Raw genomic sequence first — 20661 nt, 5'->3', positions numbered from 1 at the left:
CACATCTCTGTTGTATTTGCCATCAAATCGATGTTGATTCATGATTCCTTATGAATGAGACACTTCCAAGAGCCCCAGTCATCAACTGCCCTGCTTAGGTCTTATAAACCCAGGCCCATGGCTTTCTTGATAGACTGAGCAATCCGCTTGTAATGTAGACATATGCTTTTGCTACTGCCTTCCACTTTGCCCAGTATTATCATCTTTTCCAGTTATTTATTTATTTATTTATTTATTGCACTTATATTCTATCTTCTCCCAAAATGGGAGCCACATTGTCTCAGTTATGTCCAAAATATGACAGCCTGAGAGATGTCTACTCCAAAGTATTTCCCATTGTGTTTGCTTCCAGAAGTGGCCATAGGATTGGAATCTAAATATGGCATTTGCTCTGAACAATAGCTGACAGCTTTAGAGCTGTAATTCTGAATGGGTTGTAAGTACACTGAATTCTTTATGTTGAGGTGCAATTTATTGCTGAATAAATACATACAGGATTGTATTGTGGCATTTAAATATAATTTTAAAAAACATTCATGGAGGTCAGATCTATTAGTGAGCACGCTTTCTCAAGTTTGCATTGGATTAACCCAGAAATAGTTCAAGATTGAGAACACACACACATGCACACGCATCATTTTCCCCAAACAATCCATTAACAGAAGCTACTGTTCCTTTTAAAATAACTTTAATGGTTTCAGCTGGTATAATCTTGGAGGTGGGAGAGGGCTGTTTATCCAAATATAACGTCTTTTCACATGCCATTTCTTAACAATTTGGGCATCCCTTCAAGCAGCTTCATTGTTCCCAGAATCTCATTATACACTAATTCTGCTTTTAGATGTTTATTTCCCATGTAACCATTGCATTGCAAGATAGGATGGGGAACACAGAATCTAAAGCATGGATGAAATCAGGTGAAATGGTTTTGAGCCTAAATTATTTGTAACAATAACATACTACAAATAGCTCAAGCGGACTAAAAATTCAACAGTTATCATTTGCTTGCCTTATAGTAAGTGCTGCATTTATTTACAGTGCTTACTTAAAATGCATATCATCTACTACACACACAATACAAGCCAACAAAATCCCAACGAGAGTTCACAGTTTACCAAAAGCAGGAAAAGAAATCTAGCATCATTAATATATTATAATTCAAATCACACACTTCCAGTGACTATGCATAGATAAAGATTTTAAATTACCATACTATTAAGGGAGAATAGCAGATTTAAGAAGAGCTGGCACAGAATACTTTGCAAAGGCTTCCTATTCATTAGTTGAGACAGATGATAGCTATATGCATAGACCTAAGAAACAAGAAAAGTATATTCCACTTCTCTGCATACCTCCGAGTCCTCTTATTGTCATTATTTTAATAGACTGGGAAGCAAGTAGATTGCCCTCCAAGCCAAGGCAGATAACTAAGTTGCAAAGACACCACTATCATCCCTGATAAGGGGTCAAGCAATCAAAAGCAACAGGGGGAACTGACAATGTAATTGTTGTTATTAATGATGGTGGTTATTAACTGCCCTCTACTCATGGTGACCCTGCAAATGAGACATCTCCAAGACCCCTTGTCCTCAACTGCTTTGCTCAGTCCTGTGGCCTCTCTGATTGAATCTAATCATCTGACATGTGGTTCCCCCTATCTTTCTCCTGCCTTCCACCTTTCCTAACATTATTGTCTTTTCCAGTGATTCATGCTTTCTCTTCATGTAGCCAAAGTACAACAGCCTCAAATTTGGTCATCTTGGCTTCGAGGGAGAGTTCAGGCTGAATCTGTTCTAGAATCCATTTATTTGTCTTCAAATGAGTTGTTTTTCCATATAATGCTCTATAGCAAAGTCAATGGAGATTCTGACAAGCCCACAGTCATTCAGTGTGCTTCCATGGCTGAGTGCAGATTCAACCCCTAATTTCCTGGAATCTTAGTCCAACACTCAAACCATTGCACCATGCTGATTATCATCATCATCATCATCACCACCACCTTTAATGAACACTGGTAAAAATGAAGGTATCTGTTAACCTGCTCAATGCCCTTAATTTGACAGTAGAAGACTGTCACAGTTTTGCAAGAAATTGTTCATGACAAAGATTAATCTGGGTTTGAGAGTACAGGGCAAAGAGCGTTGGATGATATATGGCATGCTTAACTGTGCATGGGATTGCTGGAGGGACTATGGTATTTGTCAAGAGAAACTATTTAAAGAGAATACTTTAAGTTGCTTTATATACTTTTACTCTGTCTCCACACTTCTCCATCATTTCCCTACCAGCTATTTAAATGCTTAATAAAGGATACTATAGTCACAAAGTTATGCAATTGAGAAGATTAACTTGGCTTCAAAACCACAAATACAGTTGGAAAAAAGCACCTTTGGTGATATTTATCAAACAACAACACCTCTGACACCTATAGCTGCTACGTCTTCAAAGTGTGGTTAGGTAAAGGCAAAGGTTTTCCCCTTGACATGATTGTCTAGTCGTGTCTGACTGTAGGGGGTGGTGCTCATCTCTGTAACTAACCCAAAGGAGCCAGCATTGTCATGTGGCCAGTATGACTAAACACCGAGGTGTGTGAAACACTGTTACCTTCCCATCAAAGTGTATCTACTTACACTTTTACATCCTTTCAAACTGATAGGTTGGCAGAAGCTGGGACTAATGATGGTAGCTCATGCCGTCACGAGGCGCTTGGGTCTTTAACTGCTAATCTGCTTACCTTACAGTTGTCAGAGTCGGCATCTTAACCGCTAAGCCACTGTGTCACTTTAAAACATGACAAGGAGGTCCTGTTTCATTGACAGAGGAAATCCATCAACAAGCTTACAAGACTCAAGCCCTGACCCCAGATCCCAGCCCTGGCTCCAGCTGACTGGGTGGTAGACTCTGCCCCCAAAGTCAAGCAGGGGCAGAGAAGAAAGAAGGAAATAAGAAGGGAGGAAGGGAGAGAAACTCCAGTCCCATTCTCCTTAATGGTAGCGCAGCCGCATGGCCCCACCATCATTAAGGACAATGGGACTTGAGCATCCGTGAATTCTGATATCCATGGAGGGTCCAGAATAGATCCCCCACAGATAGTGAGGGCCCACTGTGGGGAATATAGCTAAGTGTTGAAGTCACCCAGAACTAAGGAACTAATTACCACATGAGTCCTGTTCTCGTCACAATGCATCAGTTAATGCCCTGGTGGTGCAGTGGTTAAATGCCAGTACTGCAGCCACTCACTCACAGTCACAAAGTTGTGGGTTCGATACCAGCCAGGGGATCCAGGATTGACTCAGCCTGGCATCCTTCTGAGGTCACTAACATGAGTACCCAGCTTCTTGGGGGCAATTAGCTTACACAATGTAAATCGTTTAGGGAGAAATGTACTTGTTATTACTACTTGCTATAGTAATATAGCAATTGGCTATATCCCCCACAGTGGGCCCTCTTGGAACCAAACCTCAGTGTATAACAAGGATCCACTGTACTGCTTAGAAAGAAAGAACACCACTTGTGCCTCAGCAGTGATTTTTGAAAGGCAGGAGTGTGTGAGAGAGAGGGGGGGTGATTCCCTTCTCAATCTGATGTTAAAACCTTCACTCCCCATCCTCCTCCAGATCCTTTCCTTCTCAACCCGGTGTTAACCTTCTTTCTCCAACAAACAAACACTCATTTCCCTCCAGTTCCTTCCCTTTTCAATCCAGTATTACCCTTCTCTACCCATCAAAGTAGGAGACAAGAAGGGAGCTGTCAATCTATCCTACTTTTTCCATTGCCCAGTAACCTCTTATGCTTCCCATCATTCAGCAAATCACACACCCAGTCTCCCAGAGTGCTTCCAGGGGATGCAGAGAAGTACAAGTAGCAATGGGGTGTGAGAAACTATTTTGCCTTGAACTTTCTTCAGTTAGCTTATCTTTGGGTCAAAATATTTGTGAATTGCTGCAAACATATTCCAAGAACAGCCAATACATATTTTCCATTCACATTTTATGATTTGGAGTTGGCCCCCAAACACTAGCGCTGCTTGTGGATTTTGGAGTTTGTTGCATTTTACTGCATGGCCAAAACGGCTATCCATACCAATGGGTGGCAGATTAAAGTATATGCTTCTGAATTGTGCTCAGGCTAGGTCTTTAGCAAATTTCAGCAGGAGGAAGGTCCACAAAGAAAAAGCAACATGGCTTGATGCTTAAGCCTTTTCAATGAGAGCATGCTCTTTTTTGGTGGCAGGGGACTGTGAGAATGGCAGGACAAAAAGGTAATGCTTACAAGTTCTGGTTCAATGAAGGCATTGTTCACAGTGCATTCTCAAGTGGTGTTATGGAGCATGATGGGAAATAAATGGTTTCCTGAAGGGTTGAATTTATTTTAGGCCTATATGCTATTGTGTGTCACCTTTAAGATCAGCCTTCGCTATCCACCACAGCAATTAAGGAGCTCTAATCTCAATATATAGAGAAATCTGAGCTTTAAATATCTTTAATCTCCTTTGTGAACCTGCAAAATAAGCATTTCACAGATCTAAGTTAAAATTATGTTTTAAATTAATTACATATCACTCAACCTCCCACTCTCTTGTACTGTAAAGTAATTGTGGTGGGACCTGATCCCAATAACAACACTGTGTGCAGGAAAAGGAGGTTTAATTTTCCCATCTTGAACTCCCATCAGCACCACACCATAGCTTTCAAAAAAGATATCCTCCATGGACATCCAGAAATTCTCCCCTTCCCCTTCAATTACTGTGGGAAAGACAAGTAAATTTCAGGAAAGAAGTGGTTGGAAAGAGAGGAATACAACTTCTCTTCTTGACATATCCTTGATGATTCTTCTCAAGATGTTCACACAAATTCTGATAGTCTTCAGATGTTTCAGGCAATAAGATCCAAGATGAGATTAAATTCACTAACCCAGTTTTATAGACCTCTGACACTACTCATGAAAATGTTATGAATACTTAATTACTTTTCATATGCTTAACACTGCCAGTTTAGAAGGACTTAATTGGGGGGAAACCCAAAGCAATTCCACAGTCTTAGCATCAAGCAATGCTTCAGAGCAAACTTTTATTATACAACTGCACTGCCTTGGATAAGAGAATGTTACAGGGGCCCAGAAAACAACATCTTGTATTTGTAAACCTCCCACCACTTCGTCCTTATTTTTCAAGCACAAAAAATCCACTGGTGTGGAAAAGATGGAATAGCAGCACAATGATAGCATAAGCAGCTATCCATCTACAAGAACTCTTGCTTTGTCAGCAAGGACCATGACCAGATTCAACAGGTACTTTCAGCATTCAAAAAGGTGTGTGCACTTTGAGGTGTTTCCATGAGCTATTATCCTTCAAGGAAGTGTTTTAATCTATTTTTATGTTTTCATCGTTGTTTATAATTTTTACTGTTCTCTTTTGTTATTCTAATGTTTTACCACCACTTAAAATATTATTATTATATCATTTTGAAATTTCTTATACTTATTGTTGTTACAGGTTCCCTTATCCGAAATGCTTGGAACTAGAAGTGTTTTGTTTCGATTTTGGAATTTTCCAGATTTTGGAATATTTTCATATACATAATGAGATATCTTGGTGGTGGGACCCAAGTCTAAACATGAGCTTAATTTATGTTTTATATACACCTGACACACATAGCCTAGAGGTAATTTTATACATAATATTTTTAAGTATTTTGTATTAAGGGTATTCAACCTGTAGTTGCTTTTAGAATAAAAGAGGTAAGACGTGGTATAAATGTTTATCAGTCAATCACGCCAGAATTGTGAAACATTTCTCAGCGTTCGCACTTCATCCAATAGTTATGACTAGTGCTGCAAATTTACATACAACCATTTTAAACAGACTCAACATTTTAAAATCAAGTCTGATTTACTTATAACTGGCAACTTCAAACCGATTCAAATTACATTCTTGGCTCCAAGTGTTGATTCACTATGTGTATGGTGGAGAACTATTTCCTGACATTGTAATTAGCTTCCCACTCCTTTTACTATTTATTATTGAAATGTTACAGAACATTTATTCTATAGCATAGAAAAGTATACATATTTCATTTTCTCCACAAATTAACTTAGGTAAAACAAATGTGCTCAGAACAGACATGCTGAATAACAGATATTTCAGCCAACAACAAAAAAAGGAATACTGATCTGCATATATAGGTTTAATTGCTACAGTATCATTACAGTCTTATACAAATTCTTTCGGGTTGCTTTCTTTTCTGGGTCTCTTTAACTAGGTTTATGGGGAAAGTTGCTGGAACAGACAGATATTAATGCCTGAAAAGTTGGTTCAGTTCAGGCACCTGATTAAAATGGGTCAAAGAGTTCTGACATAGTTTCAAGCGATGGAATAAAGGCACTCTGGAACTATTTAAAAGTTGAATAGAAAATAGAAGCTTGGGATTGGAGAGGTTCATCTGAAAAGATAATGGTAGACACAACTTAGCTACAGGTGTCTGTCCTCTAAGCCAGCATTTCAAGCTGGCAGATGAATGGTGGCTGAATACATGGTACTGTTTCATTAAAGTGGCACAACCTATTACTTGTTGTGATCCCTGCAATGGGGATAATAAAAGCTGTAAGATAAGAGATTAGACTTCATCCAACTGTTCCCAGAAACTAGTGCAAAGAAATATAGTTTCCTGGGTCAAAACCAAGACAAAACACAACACAATATGTTCATAAGGGCATCTATCTCGCAAACTGAAAATGCAGTGATTGTTTAAAAAAGAGGTGAGAAATGAAGTCCTTTCCATATGAAATTCTGCATGAAATGAACACATGGAATATCCTTTCCTTCATATGTTCATGCTAAACACAGTTTTTATGGATCAAAAATGTTCTGTAGCCCTGCAACCTGTCTAAAAGGTAAATTGCCACTTCTGGAGGCTGGCTTCCCAGGAGAAGCAATACACTTTTCTTGGGCCGGTGGATAAATTTATCCAAGGAGTTTGGATAAATTGAGGATTATAACAGCCTTGCAGAGCCCAATGTGGCCCATGGCTATGCTTGGCCCTAGTTCTGATCCAGAACTGGACTTCAGCTACATCTATGTACCGTACCTTAACTCTCAGAATGACACTTGGAAACTGGCCAGCACTAGTGAGAACATTATGTATCCCAGCCACAAAGAGTTCCATGTGGCTTCAGACATTTCTGCCTTTAGGAGCACAGTGTGTACAAGCACACATAGTATGTAAGCTGCAATATCATACTGAGAGTTTCTCTGCCCTTGAAACATGTCAAATGCCATTGAAAGCAGAGATGGGTGAAGTCACTTTGTGATGACACCATGCCACATCATGCTTGTCTCTGTTACATTTTATGGAAACAAGCAACAAAATGAGACTTGCATCTCAGGCACTAGTTATACAACTGAGATCCGAAACACATAAATATGTGTCCTAGCGTAAAATGTTCATTAATTGAATCTTATAAAACTTAATACAATAGATATACAAGAACTCACTTGATGAAAAGACTGATACAACAGAATTACTGCAAAACCAAACACACTTTGACAGAATCTGCACCAGTAGTATAGAAGGCAATTATTTTAAAAGGGTAAATCAAGGTAAGACAAAAGATGCAACTAATTTGTAGTACAATATTTTGTATGCCACTAAAGGTCTTGGAAAGCCAATATATAAGATCTAAAGCTCGTCCTAGTGAACCTCTCTTCTCAGTTCCCTTAGCCATTATGTAAATAGTAGTGTGGTATTGATTCAGATATTACTAATGGAACTTGTTATTTTTACCAAAACCATATTTATTGATAGGGGTTTTGCCTTAGATTCACCATAAATCGGAAATGGCTTGATATCACAACAACACACAAACTTTTATGAAAAGCAAACCACAACCAACAAGGAGATTACCCCACATTGTCCTTTTAATCTCCTGTGTTCAGGCGTGAGATGTAAACAACACAGGGATGATTCTATCACGTAGCTCTAGTCACTGGGGCAGTACTAACTCCTTTACCCAACCTGAGATTCCCAAACCTTTTAAAGTTACATGCCTGGAAATGGAGCTGTATGATATCAATCCATCCCGATGTCTGTTTACATCCTGTGTCCTAGTTTAAAAAAAAAGCCAGTGCACTAATATCCAAAGTCCTGTATAATACTTCTTACAAGTTGAAGGCTTCAGCAGCCTGCAATCATTCCACCCTGTCTTCTTTCTGCTCTCATGATATTCATTCCCAACCATACGACTTCAAGGACCTTCCGACTTTCCTTCTTTGATTCCACCAGCTCCTGACAATAATAGTGCCCAATCTCCAATTTACGTTTTTGAGAAAATCTTGCAAATTATGTGGCAATTGGAGCCAGTGCGTAGTGGTGGCTTGCGCATCCTGCGACTAAGGACTTCAGGGCTGCCAAGTGTCTGCAACTCGTTTGGCCATGGAAACCCATTCAGTGACCACGGACCAATGTCACACTTTCTCAGCTTCAGAGGAAAGCAATAGCAAAAACCCCTCCGAAATTACCGGTCTTGTACACAAAACACACCATCCATCGTTCAACCTTAATAAATCATAAAACAAATTAAAGGTACACCAACCGATGAACCCAGAATAATGGTGCAAATTACAGGAAAAGAGATTCACCCTAAACATTAGGAGGCACTCCTGACAGTAAAAAGGGCTGTATGACGGTGGAAACACACTCCCACAGAGAAGAGAGGAGTCTCCTTCCTTGGAAGTCTTTAAACAGAGGCTTGATGGCCATCTGTGGGGATGCTTTGGTGAGAAGTCCTGCATGGCCAGGGGGTTGGATTTGATGGCCCTTGTGGTCCCTTCCAAACTCTACACTTCTATGATTCTCATGAACAACAACATACCTGGCAATTCAGTTTGGGGTGAAATGGATTATCCAGTATAGGTTTTCGAACTCAAGTGGTACTGAGAAACCTTGAAGCTTTGATAAACCCTAACTTAGTCAGACACAAAAATCGGAGGACCCATGACCCTACTTGATACTGACTGTATAGCAGATTCTTACCAATTGTCATCTTGGCATCTTGTTGAGTTCACTCTGCAAGTTGGAACCAAAGGCCCAGTGACATAGTGGTTTTCGTTCCCACCCTGTAGGGTTCAAGTTCAAAGAGGTACCACATTGTGTGGGTCTCTGTCCATATTCAGGGATGTGGGGCTGCACAGCTAAAACATGAAATTTTGCAGGCAGAGCAGAAAGAAAACATATTGTAGTTCTACCTGTGCGGAACGTATTAATCACTGATAGAGAATCTACATTCCAATATCTTATAAAATAAAATTTTTCACAAACAAAACAGAACCCACAATACTAAACAACATCATGAAAAAGGCACAAAAAAACATTGAGAATAACAGTCGGGTAGAAAAAAACATTTGAAAAATATTCTGAAGGCATAACAAAGTCCAAAGTATATAAACATATAACGTAACATTTCACTCAGAATAGAAATTCGCAACCTTTTGATTCCATTCAGTCGCCTCCATCCAAATGGATAATACATATTGAATTGTGCATTCAAGATAATTTGAAAACTGTCTAGAAAATTTCCAGAAATGACAGAGAAAGAGGGCACTGCATAGTGCCCTTATCTAAAGTGACTAGTGTCACTTTACAAGGCAGGAAGAGTATATTATGAAAATTCCACAAGCATATCCCCTCTCTTCCTATCTCACATTCTTCATCTGTAACAATATTTACGACTTCATAAACTACTTATTAAACTAATACCACACAATACTTTATTAAATTGTCAAAAGCTAATTAGCAGCATAGAGGGCACCACATGTTTTAGTAATTCTAGCAATGATACTCCTAACAGAGACACCAGGAAAACAATCTTTTATAATGCAGTTTGTCAGATTATCTTAAAACTGATGCAATCATGTAAAGTTCTCCCATTTATTGTTATCTAGTTTATTTTTTCCAATCTTGTAAATTTACAGGTCTTCATTTCTCTTTGTCTCTCATAAATAATGATGCCCAGTTAAATTTGGAATCCAGTTGGGATTCAACATGTTACCTCATCTTGCTCAACTCCTCTCTTTTACATCCAGATCAGAGTTAAAACTTCCTTGGGACAAGAGGATGGCGATATTCTAGCTGAAGTTGATGGGAACATAGTGGCATTACAAACTCTGTCACTTTGCGGTCGCGTCTTCGCCGGCGCTTGCCTCTTTGCTCTCGAGGTAGTCGCCAGCATACAAAATCGTGCGACTCCCTCGCGGAGCAAAAAAGAGACTCCCAAAATGGAGCTCTTTCCATGCGGCGCTTTATGGTCACGTACGCGAGTCGCCCATGCGCACCCGCAGACGTCATAACCGCCGCGACCCATCTGGATGCTATGCGTCCAAGAATGAAACATCGTGCGGCCGCGTGGAACGGGCGCTGCCATTTGTCACGGACTGAGCCCATGATAGGGAAAGGGGCGTCTAGAAGAGGGACGCCCCTTTTTTTAAAATGGGACGTCTCGAGAGGACGTCCAACAATGTCGGTCTATAACTCAGCCTTAGAGTTCCCCACCAGCATACTTACATATGGAGATCCTCCACAACATTATTCTATAAGTAGGATCTGTGTGCCCCTTTGTGCAAACCACTGCTGAAAATAGTGAAAACCGGGCAGTAACTGAAAACCTTGGACGTACAAGATGTTACAGTTCTTCTTATAGCATCTTCCTATGAATATCAAAGACCCGAGTTGTATTGTATAACTATCAAACACTCAATTATGGCAGCCTATTATAAACCACCAATTACATGCCATTTTGTTACAGGTCCCAATTTGATTGCACACCTTTAGATGACAACTCCACAACACTCACATTAACAGCTCAGAAGCTTGTTTGCAAAACATTAAACAAACCCGATGGACAGGTACAGACATGCTTTTTCTGCCCATTTCTCATTCGTTGGACCAACACACAACCTAAATAATTTAAAGTATCACTATCCTCATTGCTATGGCACATGATATGATAATAACATTACTGGAATGTTGTTCTATACCATCAGGAAAGATAACATCGTGGAAATTGCTAAAAAAAAAGGGCCAAAACAATCCCAAGCAACTTTATAATGTTGGGCTTCCATGACACACACTGTGGATAAACAACAGATGTCATTTCTTCTGTGCTTGATAGATTCAAACCTATACATGAAGAAACAAGATTACTGGCTTGTAACCAATTTCGCCCATAAGGGTGAACCAGGATTTTCCCCCAACAGACTCTTGTTTTTTTTCCTTTGGTGATTGGCATCTTATCTTTCCACATGTATGACAGGCTTATTTCCACAAGGAAACCAAGGAATTGACTATTATTTAAATCCTATTATTATTATTCAAAACAGCCCACCCATCCAGGGCAAAAGGCTGTCAGGGCAGACTGACCAGGGTGTGAAAAACAATGCCTCTCATCAGGGGAGGAAACACTTGCAGAAACACTTGGACCAACAAGAATTAAAGCCCTCTGGAGTAAGTACCAAGACCACACAGCAAGCCAACATCATCTTGCATCAGGACTATTCCTGAACTTAATTAGCCGTCATAAATAAAAGTTCTTAGCCCACTGCAGGAATCCATATCCAGCCATAAAAAGAGGGAACATACAGTTTGCACTTTGGCAACTCTTGTAAATACATAGGAAGGTTCAATGCTCACTTTCCTGAAAGGTTAACCTTCCCTGGTTTGCAGTTATATCTCTAGGCTATCATTGTTAATGTTCAATTTATTACATGTATTTAAAAATCCTCTTGTCCTTCCCAGTTTGCTAATCAACCTTCCCCAAAGGCATTTTGCATGCTCTTCTCGTCATGCTGCTACCCCTACAATGCATTGGTCCATCTGGGTCCCTTATTACATTCGAAGAAATGTTCATAATTATATATGCAATAACCCTGAATAATAAGTTTAGCAGGCAGGGGAACCATAACGCAGCCTCATGTATTCCACAACTACATTACCTACCCAATTAAATTTAAAAAGTCATTAACCGGAAAAGGGCTTTAGACATTTTATGGCAATCACAAAATAGAGCAGAAATTACCTTCCTTCCTTGGCCAACATTATGATGAAAACATACTTCACCATCACAGGGGTCGGGAAGAGGGGCTGAGTTGCATTGGAAAAGAGAACAGCATTACTATTTTTGCCAATAATATCTTCTCCATTTCTTTCTGAACATATTAATTTGATCCTAAAATAAGGGATTACATACAATTTTTTTCCTTCTCACAATGAGCCAAGAAATCTTAGAGGTAATGATGCCAGCATTGTCATCCTTCAATCTAATTTAGGAGGCAGTTACGGAAATATATGTGAGTGTCCTTTTGTCTGTTGTACAATCTGCATTGGCCTGCTGCCAACAAGTTAGTACACACAGTAAGCAGTAAAACATTTATGCTGTAAAATCCCTTGTAGCTTTGTAGTTAAAAAAGCCATTAGAAGCACGCCCCATCTACTATTTTATGGTGTTGCTTTCCGCCAATTCATCCTAAATGAAACCCCCCTGGTTGTGCCATTAAATATTCTCAGTTCTTCAGTAAAATAATAAACATTGTCCAAATTTAAAGGGACATTAGTGTCCTGCGGTATTCATCATGCGGGGACACCTTACCCAAAAATTTAGATGTGAGATCCCCCCCCACCTCTACTCAGACGTGAATTGATTCCAAATGTACATCATGGGCAGTCTATTTTATATACCAAGTGCTATCATTCACCTAGCACCACCAGGACTGTTCATATGCAAAAATATTATTTGAAACACAAATATACACCTTATTCATCAACTTTGGCCTCTGGAATTGCTGGGGGTTGGGAATGTAATTCTTCCACTAATTTCATTTTGGAAAAGCGGATATAGTAATTAGCACATTTTCTTCCTGCGTGTGAAAGGCTTCAAAAAATTGTGCAGTTTTTGAAAGGACAATCTGCCACTTTGCACACTTATTCTGTACAAAAATTCAACATTGACAGCATTATACTGTTTCCTGCACAGAAAACGTTGTAAACTGGGGGCTGGTTGTTTGCTTTTGCTTGTTGCTTGGGGGGGGGGTGGGGGGTTTGGTGGGTGGGACATGAAAAGCAGCATTTTTCTGTATAGAATAGAATAAACTACTTTCTGTGCATACATATTATTTCACTAAGGAACAATGTTCCGGCCTGAAAAGGTGTCTTTCGTATAAACAACCCACACGTGAATCTTGTGAAGTCTCACAGTGCAACAATTCTTCTTCTAAGATTCCGTCTCACCAGACATTTCCCAACATATTTTTTCAAAACAATTTTTCAAATTTCCTGCTAATCCTCTAAAAAGAGAGTGCAAAGATGTGCAGAAGCAGAACAAATTATTTTAACAACCCTAGGACCTTCCTTTCCTAACACAGATGAGTTTCTGTTCCAACTTATAAAAAACAGAAAAACCAGCACCTGTTCTAAAGGATAGTTTCAAAGAAGCCATTGTGATCATATTGTGTGTGAGACAGGAGCACAGAGCAATTCAAGTCTCCTGTCAACATATGATGGACCCAATTAATTTCCATAGGGTTTTCTTAAAGCAAGGAATACTCCGCAAATGAGGTTTTCATTAGTTCCTTTCTACTGAAATTACAAGGCCTCACAGTTTCTGGTATTACTGTAAAGAAAAAATTAACAGACTAATCATTATCAACCACTAGAGGGCCAAAATAATGCTTTGCTGTGTTTTATTAAACAGAATCTTAGAAAACAATTAGTTTTGAGTATCAACAGGATATTAGTCTCGGATTAGTCATTCAGACACAACAAATATGACAAATCAATCTTTGCATATATGAATTCTATATTTTACAACAAGTTTATTATGCCTGACACGAGGTTTTTTTAGAAAGAAGATACCAGCTGCTAGATGGCTCACCCAGCTGTTTATCCAAGCAGCCCCAATTACCAAGTTCATTGTTGTATATTTGAAAGCTAAATTCGTTTGGACAGACTTAGGGGGACTATACTCCAAATAATCATACCTAAGTACAAAAAACCAGACAGCACAAAACATTCTGCCCAATCAATTACAATGGCAAGTATGTGTGTATACAAACACACACAGTGTGTGTCTTTGCCAGAATGGGTTACTGGTTTGGCTTTGACTACGACTTCGAGAGACCAGGGCTTCAAATCCCCATTCATACACATCCTCTTTGTAATTGCCATCAAATCGCTGTGATTCAGATTCCCTATGGGAATGAGACAACCCCAAGAGCCCCAGTACAATTCAATCGCCCTGCTTAGGTTCTATAACAACCAGGCCCATGGCTTTCTTGATAGACTGAGCAATCCGCTTGTAATGTAGACCATATGTTTTTGCTACTGCCTTCCACTTTGGCCCATTATTAAAAAAAAAAAAAAAAATCATCTTTTCAGTATTATATTATTTATTTATTTATATTATTGCCACTTATATTCATCTCTCTCTCCCAAAATGGGAGCCACCAATGTCTCAGTTCATGTCCCAAAATATGACAGCCTGAGAGATGCTAACTCCAAAGTATTGTCCCATTGTGGATTTGCTCCAGAAGTGGCCATAGATTGGAATCTAAATTATGGGCATTTGATCTCAAACCGAACAATAGCTGACAGCTTTTATAGCTGTAATTCTGAATGGTTTAAGTACAACCTGAATTCTTTATGTTGAGGTGCAATTATGCCTGAATAAATACATACAGGATGTATTGTGGCCATTTAAATATAATTTTTTAAAAAAACATTCCATGGAGGTCAGATCTCATTAGTGCAGCACGGCTTCTCCCAATGTTTGCATGGATTAACCCAGACAATAGTTACAAGATTGAGAAAACACACACACATGCACACGCATCATTATTCCCCAAAAACAATCCATTAACAGAAGGCTACGTTCCTTTTAAAATAACTTTAATGGTTTCAGCTGTAAACTTTGGAGGTGGGAGAGGGCTGTTTATCCAAATCATAAACGTCTTTGCACATTTGCCATTCTAATAATTTGGGCATCCCTTCACGAGCAGACTCATTGTTCCAAGAATCTCTTTCATACACTAATTCTGCTTTTAGAGTTATTTCCCATGAACCATTGCATTGCAATATCAGGATGGGGACACACAGAATCTAAAGCATGGATGAAATCAAGTGAAATGGTTTGAGTCTAACATTATTTGTAAACCAATAACATACTACAATAGCCAAGCAGACCTAAAAAATTCAACAGTTAATCATTTGCTTGCCTTATCGTAAGTGCTTGCATTTATTGACCAGTGCTTACTTAAAATGCGTATCATCTACTACACACACAATACAAAGCCAACAAAATCCCAACAGAGCAGTTCCACAGTTTACCAAAGCAGGAAAAGAAATCTAGCATCATAATATATTATTCATCAAATCAACACACTTTCCAGTGACTCAGCCATAGATAACAGAATTTTAAATTACCAATACTATTAAGGACGAATAGCAGATTTAAAGAAGAAGCTGGCACCAGACTAATAACTTTGCCAAGTAGGCTTACCTATTCATTAGTTGCAGACCAGATGATAAAGCCTATATGCATATGACCTACAGAACCTAAGAAAAGTCATATTCCACTTCTCTGCATACCTTCTGCAGTCCTCTTATTGTCATTATTTTAGTAGACTGGGAAGCAAGTAGATTGCCCCTCTAAGCCAAGCAGATAACTAAGTTGCAAAGACACCACTATCATCCCTGATAAGCGGGTCAAGCACATCAAAACGCAACAGGGAACTGGACAAGTAATTGTTGTTATAATGGCATGGTGGTTATTTAACTGCCCCTCTACTCATGGTGACTCTGCAAATGGGACCATCTCTAAGACTCCATTGTCCCCCAACAGCTTTGCTCAGTCCTCTGTGCCTCTCTGAATGAATCTAATCATTCTATCGCATGTGGATTACCCCCCTTCTTTCTCCGGCATGTCCACCTTCCTAACATTCAATGTCTTTTCTCTAGTGATTCATGCTTTCCTTAATGTAACCAAAGTACAAACAGCCTCAAATTGGCCATCGTGGCTTCGGAGGGAGAAGTTCAGGCGGAACTCTGTTCTAGAACCCCATTTAATTTGTCTTCAAATGAGTTGCTTTTTCCAGTTAATGCTCTATAGCAAAGTCAATTGGAAATTCTGACAAGCCCACAGTCCATTCAGTGTGCTTCCATGGGCTCAGTGCGAAATCATCCCCTTGATTTCCTAGAAATCTTCAGTCTAAACACTCCAAAACATTACACACTCAACACCATTGCACCATGCGATCATCATCTACATCATCACCACCACCTTTAAAAATGAACACTGGCCAAAAATGAAGGTATCTGTTAACCTGCCTCAATGCCCTTAATTTGACAATCAGAAAGACTGTCACAGTTTTGCAAGATAAATGTCCATGACAAAGATTAATCGTTTTGAGAGACAGTCAGGCCAAAGAGCGTTGGATGATCATATGGCATGCTTAACTGTGCATGGGATTGCTGGCAGGGACTATGGTATTTGTCAAGAGAACCTATTTAAAAGAATACTTTACAGTTGGCTTATATATTTTTACTCTGTCCCCACACATTCTCTCCCATTATTTCCCCTACCAGCCTATTTGACTAGCTTATAAAGGATACATAGTCACAAAGTTAATGCCACATGAGAAGATTAGTGCCACTTGGCTTCAAAACCACAAATTACAAGTTGAAAAAAAGCACCTTTGTTGATATGATCAAAACAACAACAACCTCTGACATATAGCTGCTGTGTTCAAAGTTTGATAGGTAAAGGTAAAGGTTTCCCCCTTGACATGAACTGTAGTCCATGTCTGACAGTAGGGGGTTGTGCTCATCTTCTGCTAACTAACCCCAAGGGAGCCAGCGTTGTTCCATGGGTCAGTATGACTACAACACGGAAGTGTGTGAAACATGAAAGTGTATCTAGTTACACTTTTTACGTCACTTTCAAAACTGATACAGTTGGCAGAAGCTCGGGACTAAATGTGGTAGCTCCATGCCGTGGAGGTGCTTGGGTCTTGAACTGCTAATCTGCTTACCTTCAGTTGTCAGAGTCGGCAATCTTACCACCACTAAAGCCACGTGTCACTTTCAAACAATGGACAGCGGAAATTCATCAACAAGCTTAACAAGAATCAAGCCCCAGCCCCCCAGTCCCCAGAACGACGGGGCGCATACTCTGCCCCCAAAGTTCAAGCCAGAGGCAAGAAGAAGAAGTAAGAAGGGAGGGAGGGAGAGGGACTCCCAGTCCCATTCTGGTGGCAACAGCCGCCAATGGCCGCACCATCATAAGGACAAATGGGATTTGGAACATCCGTGGATTTTGATATCCGCAGAGGGTCTGGAATAGATCTCCACAGATAGCAAAGAGCCCACTGTTGGGAATATAGCCAAATGTTGAAGTCACCGAACTAAGGAACAATACCAATACCAACATGAGTACCTCGTCACCAGTGCATCAGTTAATGCCCTGGTGGTGCAGTGGTTAACATACCAGTACTGCCAGCCACTACACTACAAAGGAAGTTTATTGCATGGGGCTAAACCGCTCCCGCAGCCAGTTCTAACGGGGGCGAACCGGGGGGTGGCAACGGAACGCCGATGGGCTCCGGATGGGGCCCAAAACGCCGACTATATCGCACGGGGTGGATGCCGACCGCCCGCCACTAATCGCGTTCTCTCATCGCGTCCCAATTCTGTCTCCAAGAGGCGGCCCATTTCTGGGAAACTGACTTTCAAAGTGCTCCAGAAATGGTGCCCTCTGGAACCGAATTGGCGACTCGATGGGAACGCGCAGTTGCAGGCGGCGGCATTCCCCCCGTGCGATAAAGAAAATCGCGTTTGGGCCCCATCCGGAGGCCCATCGCGTTCCGTGCGCACCCCCGGTCCACCCCCGTTAGAAACCGCTGCGGGAGGCGGTTTAAGCCCCATGCAATAAACCTCTACTCAGTCACCAACAAGTGTGAGTTCGATAAACCCAGCCAGGGACCAGGTTGACTCTGCCTGTCATCCTTCCGAGATCAATTAAACATGAGTACCCAGACTTTCTGGGGGCAATTAGCTTCCACAATGTAATACGCTTAGAGTCCTTAAGTGCAACTGATAAGCAGTATACGAGAAATGTACTTGCTATACTAATTGCTATCAAGCCATATAAGCAATCGGTTATATACCCCCACAGGGGGCCTCCTCTTGAAAACCAACACCCCAGTGTATAACAAGGGTTCCACGGTTAACTGCTTAGAACGGTCACTGAAAGAAAGGGTCCACCTTTGCCTCAGCAGTGATTTGAAAGAGCTGCCCAGGCAGGAGTGTGTGTGGTGAGAGAGAGAGAGGGGGGTGATCCCTTCTCAATCTGATGTTAAAACCTTCCCTCCCCATACTCCCTCCAGATCTCTCCAGTTTTCTTTCCTTCTCCAACCCAATGTTAACCTTCCTCTCCTCATCAAACAACACACCCCCATTCCCTCCAGTTCCGTCACCTTTTCACATCCAGTTTTAAACCTTCTCTACCCATCAAACAAAGTAGGAGCCAAGAAGGGAGCGTCACTCTAATCCTACTTTTTCCCATTGCCCCATAACCTCTATGTTTCCCATCATTCAGGACATTCCACCACAACCCACTCTCCCAGGTGCTTCCCAGGGGATGCCAGAGAAGACAATTAGCAATGGGAGTGAGAAAAAACTATTCTTGCCTTGAACCTTTCTTCAATTCGACTTATCTATTGCGGTCAAAAATATTTGACATTGCGCAAACCTATCAACAAGCCAAACAGCCAATACAAATATTTTCCATTCACATTTTATGATTTGGAGTTGGCCCCCCAAACACTATTGCTGCTGTGATTTGGATTTGTTGTTATTTTACTCATGGCCAAAACACAGCTAACTCATACCAATGTGTGGCAGAACTAAGATGTATTTTTTGCTCTGAATTGTTGCTCAGACTCAGGTCTACCTGGCATCATTCATCAGGAAGAATGTCCACCAAAGAAGCAGCAACATGGCCTTGATGCTTAAAGCCTTTTCAATGAAAGCTTGTCTCTTTTTCGGTGGCAGGGGACTGTGAGAATGGCAGGGACAAAAAAGGTTAAGCGTACAAGTCTGGTTCCAATGAGGCATTGTTCACAGTGCATTCTCAAGTGGTGCTATGGATCATGAGGGAAATAAATGGTTTCCTGAAGGGTTGAATATTAATTTTAGGCGGTACATGCTATTGTGCGTCACCTTTAATATTCAGCGTCGCTATCCACCACACGCAATTAAGGAGCTCATAATCTCAATATATAGAGAAAATCTGAGCTTTAAATCACTTTAATTCCCTTTGTGGACCTACAAAAAAGCATTTCCACCGATCTAAGAAGTTCAAAATTCATGTTTTAAATTAATTCCACATATCACTCAAACCTCCCAACTCTCCTTGTACTGTAAAGTAATTGTGGTGGGACCTGATCCCAAATAACACAACACTATGTGCGAGAAAGGAGGTTTAATTTTTCCTATCCTGAACTCCACATCTGCACCACACCAATAGCTTTCGAAAAAGAACCTATCCTCCATGGGGATCCAGGAATTCTCCCCCTCCCCTTCAATTACTCTGGAAAGACAAGTAAATTTCAGGAAAGAAGGGTGTGGGGAGAGGAGGCAATCAACTTCCCTCTTGACATAATCCTCTGATTATTCCTTCTCAAGATGTTCACACAACAAACTCTGAGATTGAGACAACAAGGTCCACAGATGAGATTAAAATTCATCAACCCAAGTTTTATGTACCTCTGGACACTATCTCATGAAAATGTTATGAATACTTTAATTACTTTTCATACGCTAACACTGCCAGTTTAGCCAGGACATAATTGGAGGGGAAAATCCAAAGCAATTCCACAGTCTTGCATCACGCAATGCTCAGAGCAAACTTTTATTATACAAACTGCACTGCCTTAGATAAGAGAATGTTCCAGGGGCCCAGAACACCACATCTTGTATTGTAAACCTCCCACCACTTCGTCCTTCTTTTCTTGGCAAGATTTCTTCAGAGGAGATTTGCCATTGCCTTCCTCTGAGGCTGAGAGAGTGTGACTTGCCCAAAGGCACCCAGTGGGTTTCATGGCTGAGCTGGGGTCCAAGCTTTGGTCTCTAGAATCACACGCTCAAACCACTGGGATTCTTTGTTCTGGTTCTTGTGCTGTGCCTGCTGTGCTTTATTACACTTGATCTTGTTGTGTGCCTCTTCTAACTAACTTATGGGCCCAGAGCACCTTCCCTCCCTTCCGAGCACCAATTTTGGCGCCCCTAAGGTGAGACTATCATGGGGCAAGCTGTGTCCAGGGGGGATTTCCATTGCCATCCTCTGAGGAGGACAGCGTGACTTGTGTGTGTGTGGTGCCTTCAAGTTGTTCTTGACTTATGGTGACCCTAAGGTGAAACTATCATGGGCAGTGGTGTCAAAACACATTACTTCTATAATGTAGCTGCTCTATCTGTCTGTCCATCCATCCACCCAGAGGCAAAGGATGTGCACCAGTCACAGTGCTTAAAGTGGTGCCAAACTACATTACTTCTATAGTGTAGATGCTGCATCTATCTATCTATCTATCTATCTATCTATCTATCTATCTATCTATCTATC

General features: G+C 40.6%; 1 protein-coding gene across 1 annotated transcript in view; it reads left to right on the top strand.

The window, feature by feature from the left end:
* Positions 1-20661, top strand: part of CACNA2D1 (calcium voltage-gated channel auxiliary subunit alpha2delta 1) — a 577268-nt gene that overhangs the window by 507573 nt on the left and 49034 nt on the right.

This window comes from Sceloporus undulatus, chromosome 5, assembly GCF_019175285.1.
Source record: "Sceloporus undulatus isolate JIND9_A2432 ecotype Alabama chromosome 5, SceUnd_v1.1, whole genome shotgun sequence".
Lineage (NCBI taxonomy): Eukaryota > Metazoa > Chordata > Lepidosauria > Squamata > Phrynosomatidae > Sceloporus > Sceloporus undulatus.
Note: the sequence above shows the minus strand (reverse complement) of the source record. Positions and strands in the feature narration are given on the sequence as shown.